This window comes from Pseudophryne corroboree, chromosome 8 (assembly GCF_028390025.1).
Source record: "Pseudophryne corroboree isolate aPseCor3 chromosome 8, aPseCor3.hap2, whole genome shotgun sequence".
Lineage (NCBI taxonomy): Eukaryota > Metazoa > Chordata > Amphibia > Anura > Myobatrachidae > Pseudophryne > Pseudophryne corroboree.
In genome coordinates this window covers 231,719,013-231,732,485 of record NC_086451.1, presented here as the reverse complement: position 1 = coordinate 231,732,485, position 13,473 = coordinate 231,719,013, and positions in this window count along the sequence as shown.

Below are 13,473 nucleotides of genomic sequence, written 5' to 3'. Positions count from 1 at the left end.
GCAAAAAATATACAATATATGATTGTGGCTATAAGGGACGTGTTAGAGGTTACAGAAACCACACCTGTACCTCAGGAGAAGGCGTATTTATGTAAGGGAAAGAAGTCCAAAGTCACATTACCCCCTTTACACAAACTAAATGCTCTGTTTGAAGGGACGTGGGTGAATTCTGATAAAAGATTTCGTATTCCCAAAAGGATTCACATAGCTTAGCCTTTCCCTGCTGAGGACAGGAAAAAGTGGGAATCACCCCCTGTGTTAGACAGTGCACTTTCCAGGTTGACAAAGAAGGTAATTCTCCCTGCTCCTGGCACGGCTTCTCTTAAAGAGCCGTCAGACCTCAAAATGGAAACGACATTGAAATCCATTTATGTTACCAATGGTACACTGATTAGGCCCACTATTGCCTGCGCATGGGTGAGTCGCGCTATTGAAATATGGTCAGAAAGCGTGTCATCAGAAATTGACACAATTGATAAAGATGAGATACTCCTTAAGTTAGGGAATATGAAGGACGCTGCCGCCTTCATGCTGAAAGCAATGAAGGATATTGGACTCTTGAGTTCACAGGCCGCTACCATGGCAGTATCGGCTAGGCGGGCATTGTGGATTCGCCAGTGTAACGCGGTTGCAGATTCCAAAAGAAACATGGAGACTCTCCCATATAAAGGTGAGGCCTTATTTGGCAATGGCCTGGATGGGTTAGTCTCGGCGGCTACCGCAGGTAAGTCGACATTTTTGCCCTCTGCGCCTGCACCGGCAAAAAAGACCTATCACCCGCAAATGCAGTCCTTTCGGCCCAATAAATACAAAAAGACGAGAGGTTCCCCCTTCTTTGCAGGTAGGGGAAGGGGAAGGGGAAAGAAGCCCACATCGGCTCCAGGTTCCCAAGAGCAGAAGTCTACCCCTACTTCTGCCAAATCCCCAGCATGTCGCTGGAGCTCCCTTGCGGGAGGCCGCTCGGGTGGGGGCACATCTCAAACTCTTCAGCCAGGATTGGATTCTGTCTGGCCTGGATCCCTGGGTGTTGCAAATAGTATCCCAGGGGTACAAGCTGGAGTTTCAAGACGTTCCCCCATGCCAATTTTTCAAATCGACCTTGCCAGTTTCTCCGTCAGAAAGAGAAGCAGTAACAGCGGCAATCTAAAAATTATGTCAAGACCAGGTCATAGTCCTGGTACCGTTGTCACAACAAGGGAGGGGTTTTTATTCAAGCCTCTTTGTGGTTCCGAAGCCGGACGGCTCGGTCAGACCAATCCTAAATCTAAAGGATCTGAATGGTTACCTAAAAAGGTTCAAGTTCAAGATGGAATCACTTCGGGCAGTGATTGCCAGTCTGGAGGAGGGGGACTGCTTGGTGTCAGTGGACATAAAGGCTGCTTACTTGCATTTTCCCATTTATCCTCCTCATCAGGCTTATCTGAGATTCGCAGTTCAGGATTGCCATTACCAATTCCAAACATTACCTTTCGTTCTCTCCACGGCGCCGAGGGTATTCACCAAGGTGATTGCGGAGATGATGGTTCTCCTTCGTCAGAAAGGAGTCAGTATAATTTCTTATCTGGACGACCTCCTGATAAAGGCGAGATCTAGGGAGCAGTTGTTACAAAACATATCACTCTCTCTGTCAATACTCCAACAACACGGATGGATCATAAATTACCCAAAGTCACAGTTGGAACCGACGACAAGGTTGTCTTTCCTCGGGATGATTCTGGACACAGAAGTTCAGAGAGTATTTCTTATGCTGGAAAAGGTCCCTGGAAATCCAGAAAATGGTAAAACAGATATTGAAACCATCAAGTGTGTCGATCCATCAGTGCATTCGGTTGTTGGGGAAGATGGTGGCGGCCTACGAGGCCATACAGTTTGGCAGGTTCCATGCCAGAGTATTCCAGTGGGACCTGTTGGACAAGTGGTCGCGGTCACACCTACACATGCACGGAAAGATAATCCTGTCATTGAAAACCAGGATTTCGCTCCTGTGGTGGTTACACAGCTCTCACCTACTAGAGAGACGCAGGTTCAGGATTCAGGACTGGGTCATGGTAATCACAGATGCAAGTATCTGAGGCTGGGTAGCAGTCTCTCAGGGAGAAAACTTCCAGGGACGTTGGTCACAACAGGAAGCCTGCCTTCACATAAATGTTCTGGAGCTAAGAGCCATTTACAACGGCCTTCAAGAAGCGGTACATCTTCTTCAAGACCGTCCCGTGCAGATCCAGGCGGACAATATAACAGCAGTCACATACATAAACAGGCAGGGCGGAACGAAAAGCAGAGCGGCAATGGCGGAGGCGACAAAAATCCTCCACTGGGCAGAAAAACATCCTACAAGCTCTGTCGGCAATATTCATTCTGGGAGTGGACAGCTGGGAAGCAGACTTCCTCAGCAGACACGATCTCCATCCAGGATAGTGGGGCCTCCACCAAGAAGTCTTCGCAGAGGTGACAAGTCTTTGGGGAGTTCCTCAAATAGACATGATGGCATCTCGTCTCAACAAGAAGCTTCAGAGATACTGTTCCAGGTCGAGAGACCCTAAAGCAGTAGCAGTGGATGCACTGGTGACCCAGTGGGCGTTTCCGTCAGTGTATGTCTTCCCTCCACTTCCGCTGATCCCAAAAGTTCTCAGGATCATAAGAAAAACAAGGGTTCGAGCAATCTTCATTGCCCCAGACTGGCCAAGGAGGGCTTGGTACCCAGATCTTCAACAGTTACTCATAGGAGATCCTCGGCCTCTTCCTCCTCGAGCGGACCTGCTGCAGCAGGGACCGTGTGTGTACCAATACTTACCGCAGCTACGTTTGACGGCATGGCTGTTGAGCGCCGTATCCTAGCCAGGAAGGGTATTCCCAAGGAGGTCATCCCCACCCTTATTCAGGCCAGAAAGGGAGTAACGTCGAAACATTACCACCGTATTTGGAGAAAATATATATCTTGGCGTGATCCAAGAAAGCTCCTATGGAAGAGTTTCTTTTAGGACGTTTTCTCCATTTTTTGCAGGATGGTGTGGAGGCGGGCCTCCAATTGGCATCAATCAAGGTCCAGATTTTGGCCTTGTCAGTGTTCTTCCAGAAACAATTGGCATCTCTTCCAGAGATTCAGACCTTTGTGAAAGGGGTTCTGCACATCCATCCACCATTCGTGCCTCCAATGGCACCCTGGGACCTTAACGTGGTATTGCAGTTCCTTCAATCGGATTGGTTTGAGCCTCTACAAAAGATAGAGTTGAAGTTTCTCACTTGGAAAGTGGTGATGATTTTGGCTTTGGCATCCGCAAGGCGGGTGTCTGAATTGGGGGCCTTGTCTCACAAGAGCCCTTACCTGATCTTCTATGAAGATAGGGCAGAGTTGAGGACTCGTCAACATTTTCTTCCGAAGGTGGTTTCATCTTTCCACATAAACCAACCTATTGTTGTGCCAGTAATTACTGACACATTCACTGAGTCAAAATCTCTAGATGTGGTTAGAGCTTTTAAAATCTATGTTGCTAGAACGGCTCGTATACGGAAAACAGAGACTCTATTTGTCCTGTATGATCACAACAAGTTTGGCTGTCCTGCTTCCGAGCAGACTATTGCACGTTGGATTAGGAATACGATTCAGCAAGCTCATACTGCGGCTGGATTGCCGTTACCGACGTCGGTAAAGGCCCACTCCACTAGGAAGGTGGGCTCATCCTGGGCGGCTGCCCGGGGGGTCTCGGCATTACAACTTTGCAGAACAGCTACTTGGTCAGTGTCAAACACATTTGCTAAGTTCTACAAGTTTGACACCTTGGCCGATGAGGACCTCAAGTTTGGTCAATCGGTGCTGCAGGGTCATCCGCACTCTCCCGCCCGTACTGGAGCTTTGGTATAGACCCCATGGTCTTGATGTTGTCCCCAGCATTCTCTAGGACGTATGAGAAAATAGGATTTTGATAACCTACCGGTAAATCCTTTTCTCCTAGTCCGTAGAGGATGCTGGGCGCCCGTCCCAATGCGTACTTTTCCTGCAGTTTAGTTATTAGAGTTACACAAGTTGTGTTATCTTGGTTTCAGTATGTTGCTGCAATTGGTTCATGCCTGTTGGCGTGTGTTATGTTGAATGCCATGTGTGCGGCATGGTTGAGGGTGTGAGTTGGTAGATATCTCACCACTAGTTTAGTAATTCCTTTCCTCGAAATGTCAGTCTCCCTGGGCACAGTTCCTACAATTGAGGTCTGGAGGAGGGGCATAGAGGGAGGAGCCAGTTCACACCCAATGAAAAGTCTTTAGAGTGCCCATGTCTCCTGCGGATCACGTCTATACCCCTTGGTCTTGATCTCGTCCCCAGCATCCTGTACGGACTAGGAGAAAAGGATTTACCGGTAGGTTATCAAAATCCTATTATTATGCCAGTGATGGACAACCTGATCCACTGCAGCCCTTAAGATAAGGAAACACCTTGTTGAGCCAGCTTTGGATGTGACATTTGTTGGAAATATGTTTGTGTAGGCTTCAGCATGTAGCAGTTTCTGTACACACCAGCGGATGTCTTACAACTATGAATAGCCCAGTGGAGTGGTCTAATGAAAGATAAAGCAGGTACAGCTGTACTCAATTTTGTACACACTGGTAGATAGAATGAAGTTTGAGCGGAATTGGTGTCCTACACCTCACCATCCTCCACACACCCCAGCACCTGGATAGTGATATTTGTCCATTCTAAATAGACTGTGTGGGTTCAGAGGGGTTGGAACTGGGGGGCAAACATATAAAGGTGCCGATCATGCACAGGAGGAGCGATGTGCGGTCAGGTGAAAGGCCGCACATTACATCTTCCGCTCTGTGCAGTAGCGGCGCAGGCAGCATGAAAAGCGTCTCCCCCCTCTCTGCCTCCTTACTGACAGAGCCACACTGTCCTGCCTGTTGCTGCCGCTGTTGCCAGCCTCTATCACAGCAGCAGCGGCCGGCACGCTGCACAAGTATTGCAGCACCCGGCTACCTGATTGATCTCTCAGCCGTGCCGGGTCCTGATGCACACTTATTTCCTGTTGTGAGCAATTGCGGCCCACGGGATTACAGCAGCCACTGCATTTAAAGGGATTAGCACTCCCTGTCAGGCCCTGAGCGAGGTCCCCAAGGAATTCGTAATTAGTTCTGGTGACAGTGTCAGTGCCTCCTTCCTCTGTCAGTGGCTCCCCACCTCTGCCAGTGCCTTTCCCCTCTGCTTCTGCAAGTGCCCCTCCCCCTTTTTCTGCCAATGCCTCCCTTCTTTCTTCTGGTGCCCACGATATATTCTGGTGCCTCCCTCTTCATCTGCATCCCCCTGCTCTGTCTATGCCTCCCCCTCTATGCCAGTGCCTACCCCATCTTTCAGTACTCCCCCTCTCTGCCAGTACCTCCCCACAGGGCCATAACTAGGTGTGGGAAGATGGTGCTTCGCACACAGTGCATTTGAGCTGTGGACACACCACCCACGTCCACCACGATTGACCACTGCCAGCTGCAGTGCTGCTCGCTATAACAGTAGTGTTGCACTCGGCTCCTCTGCCGGATGCACAGCTGCTGCTATACATTATAGCCGGCAGCGCTGCCTGGTCTCCTCGTGTGCTCTGCCCCTCTCATCCCTTCTAGTGCAACAGCATCCCAGCACTGGCCAGGGCTGGAGCCGTGCCTTCTTCTTGCAGGGAGCTGGGCAGGAAATGCCAGGAGCTGCTGCCATCATCACATAAGTGGGTGTGTGTGTCCCATGTGCTCTCTCGCTCTCTCTCTCTCTCTACCTGCCACCTTGCTCTGTTTCTCCCCCGCCCAACCATATCTCTCTCTCCTTGCCCTCTCTCCTACCCCCCTCTCTCTTGTGACTCTACCTGCTGTAATGTGTAAAAGGGGACTCTACCTGCTGTAATGTGTAAAATGGGGACTCTACCTGCTGTAATGTGTAAAAGGGGACTCTACCTGGCCTAATGTGTGATAGGGGCTCAACCTGGTGTAATGTGTAAAAGAGAGCTCTGCTGGGGGCGTGGCTTGGTGCAGCATGGAGTAGGCAGCATAGTGCTGTAGCTCGCTACTGTATATCCTCTCTCCCATCCTCTGCACCTGGTTTTAAGGCTCTATCTGCTCCTCCTGTTGTGGGAACCCCTGGTACACCCCTGGAGACATCCCGCACCGATGTGCGATGCCTGCCCGCTGAGAATTGGCCACGGCGGTGAGTGTGCCCTGTCCCTGCTCCGGACCTCCCTGGCCGCGTGAGTCTCCGAAAGTGTGCTGCCGCCAGCAGTATACGGGCTCCCTGCTCCAGTGACTCCTGTGCCCCTGCCTGGCTTCAGAATGGCTGATTCTAGCTGCTGACTGCGGGATCTGACCCCTGTGGAGCCCCACATGTCTCTTTCTGAGCTCCCGCTGGCGCCGTCTTGAAAACATGTGCCCTGCCTGCCGGAGCGCCTCCTGCCTGGGTGTGCCTTTTCCTGCTCCAGGTACTGTGTTTAACTCCTCTCTGACACAGGGGCACACATTATTAGCTGTTGCAGGCAGTGTGGGGGCCCTTTGCCTATGCTGGCTGCTGTGTATCTGCACACTGGTGAGCCCTGGACAGAGACAGCTGCCTATGTCTGTCTATACTCTGGTGGCATAGTTCTGCATTCTGCTGAGCTGCACTAATCTCTTTACATATTGGCTGTGCCCTGCACACTTTGAATCCTATATACACATACACATTGAATGTGCACCTTGTGTTTTCTCTATTGACTCTCTGGATCACCTGCTATACTGCAATCTTGCTGTGTGTGACCCTGTCATTTTCTCTGTACATATCCGTTATTCTCCCCCTGACCCTGGGACTCCTGTTGCCATTGCTGTGGAGAAAACTGGCAATACGCCGACACGTCCGCCTACTCAGGCTGCATCCCTTCCCTCACCTCGGGTCGCTTCGAAAGAACTCTCCATTACTGATGTTATGCAATCTACTCAACAAATTCTGCAGGCCATCACCACGTCCAAAATTAGGGTGACGGGACAAGATTGGTCAAGTTCAAGGTGATATTTCACTCATTCGTCATGACATTCAGAAGCAGCGTGAGCGTGTGGGTGGTGTGGAACAATGGGTGTCCGATATTGAGGATATAGCTGCTCCCCTCAAGGATAGCTTCGCTGACCTTTCCTCCCAGATGGCTGCTGTTAAAACCAAGTTGTCAGATATGGAAGGTCGATGTAGAAATATACGCTTTGTAGGCCAGCCTGAGCGGGCTGAGGGCACACACCCTGAAAAATTCTTGGAGGAATGGCTCCTCAAAATCTTCAAAAAAGAAGATTTCAGTGCACAATTTGCTGTGGAACGTGTGCATCATTCACCTTTTCAAGCTTCTCCTCCGGGCGCCCCCCGGCACGCACCTTCATTGTCCGAATGCTCCACTATAAAGATCGAGATGCCATTTTGCATCTGGCCAGGGTACATGGTCCGTTGCAGTTTGAAAATCACTCTGTGTCTGTTTTTCCTGACTTTGCCATGGACGTACAAAAATCCAGGTCCCAATTCCTTCAGACAAAAAGGAAATTGAGAGACAGACAGATCCAGTATTCTACGCTGTTTCCAGCTAGATTGCGTGTGGTGTATGAATGTTCTACCCACTTCTTTAATTCTCCGAGGGAAGCCAAAGTGTGGTTGGAACAGAGACCTTGTGCTCCTCGCTATTATGCCTTTGTTTTGCCGTGTAATTTATCTTTTTCTTTCCAGGTTTTTTTTCTTATGTGAGGGCCTCTATGTCTAGTTATCTTATGTGGGGGTTTGTTCTTATGCCTCTCTACCGGGGGCCATTCACCTTTATTGGGAGCCCATGCTGAGATATAGTATTTAGGGGTGTTTATCCCTAATTGTCCCTCTTTCAGTATTTTGGTGTTTTTAGTTTAATTTACGGGAAGTTTAATTGGGGTATAGGTATATCTAGGTTTTTGATGGATGTACAGGGTGGGGGTGGTTGGGTGTTTGCTGTTTTATTGATTTTTCTGTTTCTTGTTTGGTACTTAATGCTATGGTCAAGTATTGATTTTGATTTCATATTGCAGTATACTTCTGATGTTTTATTAGATATGTTTTGGCATTATTGCTCGCTGACTGCTCCATGTTTTCTTCATTTTCCCTGTGCTGCTACTAACCTGGAATTCATGTATTATGCTGTACAATTTTTCCTTTCATGTGTTTCTTCTCCTTTTTCCTCCTATTCTCTCTTTTTCTCCTGTTTTCTGTTTTTAGTATCTTCTGATGCTGGTAACACCTGAGGGGCTCCACCTGCTCGGCTGGAACGTACGGGATCTCAACAATAAAATAAAGAGAGCGCTGGTCCTATCGCAAGTTAAAAAGTATAAATTGTTTGCCTTTCAGAAACTCATCTTACTGGCAGCAAGATGTTAGCTCTGAAAAAACCATGGGTGTGGTGGTTGTTCCATTCCACTTTTTCAAAGAATGCCAGGGGAGTCTGTGTACTCATCAAAAATATCCGTAAATTTCCACTTAGATCATAGTCAAATAGATCAGTATGGCCACTTTGTATTCCTTAGGGCTTTTGTTAATTCTACCCTTTAGAAGAAAAAAAAAGGGGGGGGGTTCGCACAGGCATATATATGTGCTATATCAATAATTACAGTAAGTCACATAGAATCCTTTCCCATATGTTTAAATCTTATTTTTATCTATCAATTCAGTTACATGGAAGGTGCTCCTGGGAATAAATTAAATGCATACAAGGACCAAAAGAAGGAAGTATTCCCTATTATGGGCACGCTCGGACTTTGTGACAGTATTCTTAAAGTCAAATATCAACAGTGATATTTGACCACTAATGTTAAAATATAACTTTTATATGTTATCTTAAAACTTCTGCGAAAATATTGTGCAAGTGAAAACAGGTGAAAAAATAATAACCAAATGTGACATAAACATAAAAATTCAGTCACTGCTGCTTTGTAATTCTTCACTCTCTCAAGTGTTCAAAATGTATCCATATTTATTGCAATGATCTTTACCTTTTAGTATACCAATAGAAACAATAGTATCCTTTTGATGTACCTCTGTGAGATTGCTTATTCCACTGTTTGGGACTGAATTACCATTCTTAATAAACAGTCTCTCTCAGTCTTGGTAGTGTGCGCACCACTGTTTACAAGAATATTCTATATATGATGAATTAGACACTATCATGTCCTATATGGTACATGTCGTTTGTCCTACTCATCATATTTGTCTATCTCACAGAGTCGTCTTTTGTAACCCCCCTGTATATGAAAATTTATTGGTGGAGATTCTTGATATATGTTTTACTTCTGCTGCAATGTCAACCTTTAATTAAGATTGCCCAAAACAATTGATTGCAAATATAGTGTCGTGCCATTCATATAGTAATGCTGATAATAGCCGTATACCTGTGACACAACTCAACCAATTTGATTAGAAGAACATGCTGTTTTTGCATGCTTATATTCATAAGTTAAGTTCATATCATGTGTATTCTAAGGTAACAAGTGTTCCCTATCAGTTCTTCAGGAGTCTTGCCGGTTAGAGATATGTACTATATGCCGGCAATATGCTACTTTGCAACTTGCACCTACTAGTTGTGGCTAGTATACCCACATCCACACTTTATCTGAATAGTTATGTCAGTTAGAAATATATGACAAGTTATATTCTTAGGGTGTGTGTCCACAGTCGCACCTTACTCTTAAATCTCGCCAGTTAAAAAAGTGTGGCGGCAGTGTATTACTGCAGTGCGTTTTATCAATATATAGTGAGGAAAACAAAGATAATATGCTGTCCTTCTGCCACGTGTCCCAGCTTATACCTGCTAGTCGTTGTTTATACCTATACACCCACACATATAATTAAAGATCTAAATATCATTCCTATTCAGAATAATGAAAATGTGTCTCACACAATGACTGATCTTGCAATTAATAAAAAATACTGACAATACAGAAAGGTGGCGGTTACATGTTTTTGACACCTATACACCCTCCTTATTAATGCTTTTCCAATAATGTTTATATGGTAATAGTGGATAGGTATGTCTTGATGTAAGGGTGCAGAGCATCTCAGCAAGCACCCATCTGCCGCGGCTCCCAGCTCCCACGTTCTACACAATGTAATCACCGTCAATATGGTATCGTCTAGGGCACAGCTTGTTGAAGCTGGGGTCTGTAACAGCGTGCAGCCACTAGCCGCCGCCTACCGTCTCCCAGGCTACACACGCTGCTAGCAGCGTCCATCAATACAAGGCCGCCGGGTGTATGTCCCGCTGCGGCTGTGGCAGTATATTATGCTGCAGATCTGTGTCACAAGTTACACCAGGGCCGAAACTAGGGGGGGGCTAGGGGGGCAGGCGACCTGGGCGCCGGATTGGAGGGGGCGCCGAGACCCCCTAACACCCGCCGCAGCACTTTAAGACTTTGAAACCCCCTTCTCCTGAGTGCCCAGCTCGGGGGGCGGGGTTTCGCGGAATGACGCAATTGCGTCGTGACGTCACGGCGCAAACGCGTCATTCCACGAAACCCCGCCGGAGGAGGGAGAAGGGGGAGCCGCGCAGACGAGGAGGGAGAGGCGGCTGAAGAGCGGCGAGAACCGCTTCAAATGTAAGTCAGCCCCTCTCCCTTCCCCTCTCTCTCTCTCTCTCTCTCTATCTCTCTCTCTCTCTCTCCCTCCACCACCTGCCGCAATGTGTAAAATGGGGACCTGTGCCTGCTGTTTCAGATGTATTACACAAACACCTGCCGCAATCTGTAAAATGGGGACACTTTTTCCTGCGGAAATGTGTAAAATGGGGACACTTTTTCCTGCCGCAGTGTGTAAAATGGGGACACTTGCCAGCGTACTGTGTAAAATGGGGACCTGTGCCTGCCGCAATGTGTAAAATGGGGACACTTTTTCCTGCCGCAATGTGTAAAATGGGGACACTGTTTCCTGCCGCAATATGTAAAATGGGGACACTTGCCAGCGTACTGTGTAAAATGGCGACCTGTGCCTGCCGCAATGTGTAAAATGGTGACACTTTTTCCTGCCGCAATGTGTAAAATGGGGACACTTGCCAGCGTACTGTGTAAAATGGCGACCTGTGCCTGCCGCAATGTGTAAAATGGGGACACTTTTTCCTGCCGCAATGTGTAAAATGGGGACACTTGCCAGCGTACTGTGTAAAATGGGGACACGTGCCTGCCGCAATGTGTAAAATGGGGACACTTTTTCCTGCCGCAATGTGTAAAATGGGGACACTTTTTCCTGCCGCAATGTGTAAAATGGGGACACCTGTCTGCCGCAATGTGTAAAATGGGGTCACCTGTCTGCCGCAATGTGTAAAATGGGGAATGGGGACACTTGCCCCCATTTTACTGTGTAAAATGGGGACACTTTTTCCTGGATATGAAATTTATGTTAGAAAAGGCAATTTTTCAGGTAAAAAAGTTCTGAAAGAGATATATATACAAATGACTACCTTGCCCCGGGTGACAAAAATCCTAGTTTCGGCCCTGGTTACACGATATGATACATTTGTCTAAAACATAGGATACATTTATATGCAGTGACTAAACATTTAAAATACTAATTGACAGACACACTGCCGTGTGAGCTGTCTTCCTAACGACCATTTCGCATAAGCTTAATCATAGGAAACCCCATTGTCGGTTTGAAAGAGCTAAATACCCAGTCAGTCTCTTTCATTGGCCACAAAATTTGATTGACATATCAAATGTCCAATCATGGATTGTTTCTATAAAAAAGATATCTATTGATGAATAGGTTACCAGGAAGAATAAATTATTGATGGTTTACAACTTGTATTTTTAACTCGAGGTATTTACCTCCTTGGTAGATACATTTTAACCCTTCTATAGATTTTAATTTTGGTTGTTATATAAATTTACTGGATAAATTAATATTAGTTGTTAGTAATATATTGTAATTATATTTTTGAATAATACTTTCTATTATTATATCATTATTTAGTTACCATTCTTGTTCCCAGGTATCCAGGGCGCAAAGAATCTTTTGTTCAACCCCAGTATGTAGGTGACATGAAATTGTTTATATGTGCCATCCATATCCATTTGATATGAAATATTAGTGAGCACTAAATAAATGGAATACTATTCTGTGATGAGATATAATATCATGAATGCCGTTCCCAATCATCTGGGATGGCTACTCTAGTGATCTGTGTGTGTGCTGTTATAAATGTGCACCAGTGAGTGTTTAATAATATATTCAGGTGTAAATAAAATGTATCAGAAAAAGAGAGGGGTGTGCTGATAAATAAATATGACTGTGAAAATGTACAAACTCAAGCAAACATGAAAAAACGTGAAAGAAAGTGACAAAAATGACTGTATTCAGGTGTACTATATCCGGGGAGATACAATCAATTGTTATAATTTATCCTGTATTCCCAACTTTTATAAAACATAACATTTAGAGAATAAAATAATTTATCCAGTTAAGAAGGATGAAAAATGTATGTGTTCATTCATGCCGTTTGGTTGTAGTCCATCCAATAAGAAAGTCCATCGACTTTCCTTCCTCAGCAGCTCTTGTGTTGTGCTGCCTCCTCTTATTCCCAGATATACTCATTCTATTCCGAATGCCATAAGGTCCGTTACTTTTCCAGCATGTTTTTCATGGAAATGTTTTGCAACTGTTGTCAGTTGTTTGAATTTGTTGTAGTCCTTTTGGCAGTTTCTGATTGAACCAACATGTTCCAATACCCTCTGTTTCAATGGTCTAGTTGTCATACCGATGTATCTTTTCCCACAGGTACAGACAAGGCAATAAACAACTCCAGATGTATACAATTTATTTAGTCCCTGATCTTATGTGTTTTGTGATTTTTATCTTCAAATTCTGTTGTTTTTGTCATATAATCACATGCTTTGCAACCTTCACATCTATATGACCCCGTTAATTTCTCTGAAGTACAAACGTCAAAAGTTTCAGCAGAAAATCTCCAAATTCAGTTTTACCCTCTTTCTGGTGGAAATATTCAGCAGACTGAATGCCTTTCTCATGTTGTATGCTGGTATAAAGTGATTTGACATCACAAGTGGCAAGAAGAACTTGCCGGTCCACATGGATTTCATTCAGTTTGCACAGTACGTCTGTTGTGTCCTTCGTATAGGACGGCAATGTAATCACAAACTTCCTGAGGTGGGTATCCAAAAATTTACTGGCCTGTTCGGTCAGCCCATCTATCCCCGATACTATGGGGCGGACAGGAGGTGTTCATTCATTCTTATGAACTTTTGGGAGTAAATAAAATGTAGGGGCCTTAGGTTCCTCTACCTCAAGAAATTTTAGTTCTGTTTTATTTATAATGCCCGTCTCATAGGCTGTCGTGATAATTCGATCGTACTGTTTTTTTTGTATGCCTCCATGGGGTTAGATGGTAGATGTTTGTAACATGACATATCATTAAGTTGTTTCCTTGCCTCCTTAAGGTACAGTTCCTTGTCCCAGATGACAATATTGCCTCCCTT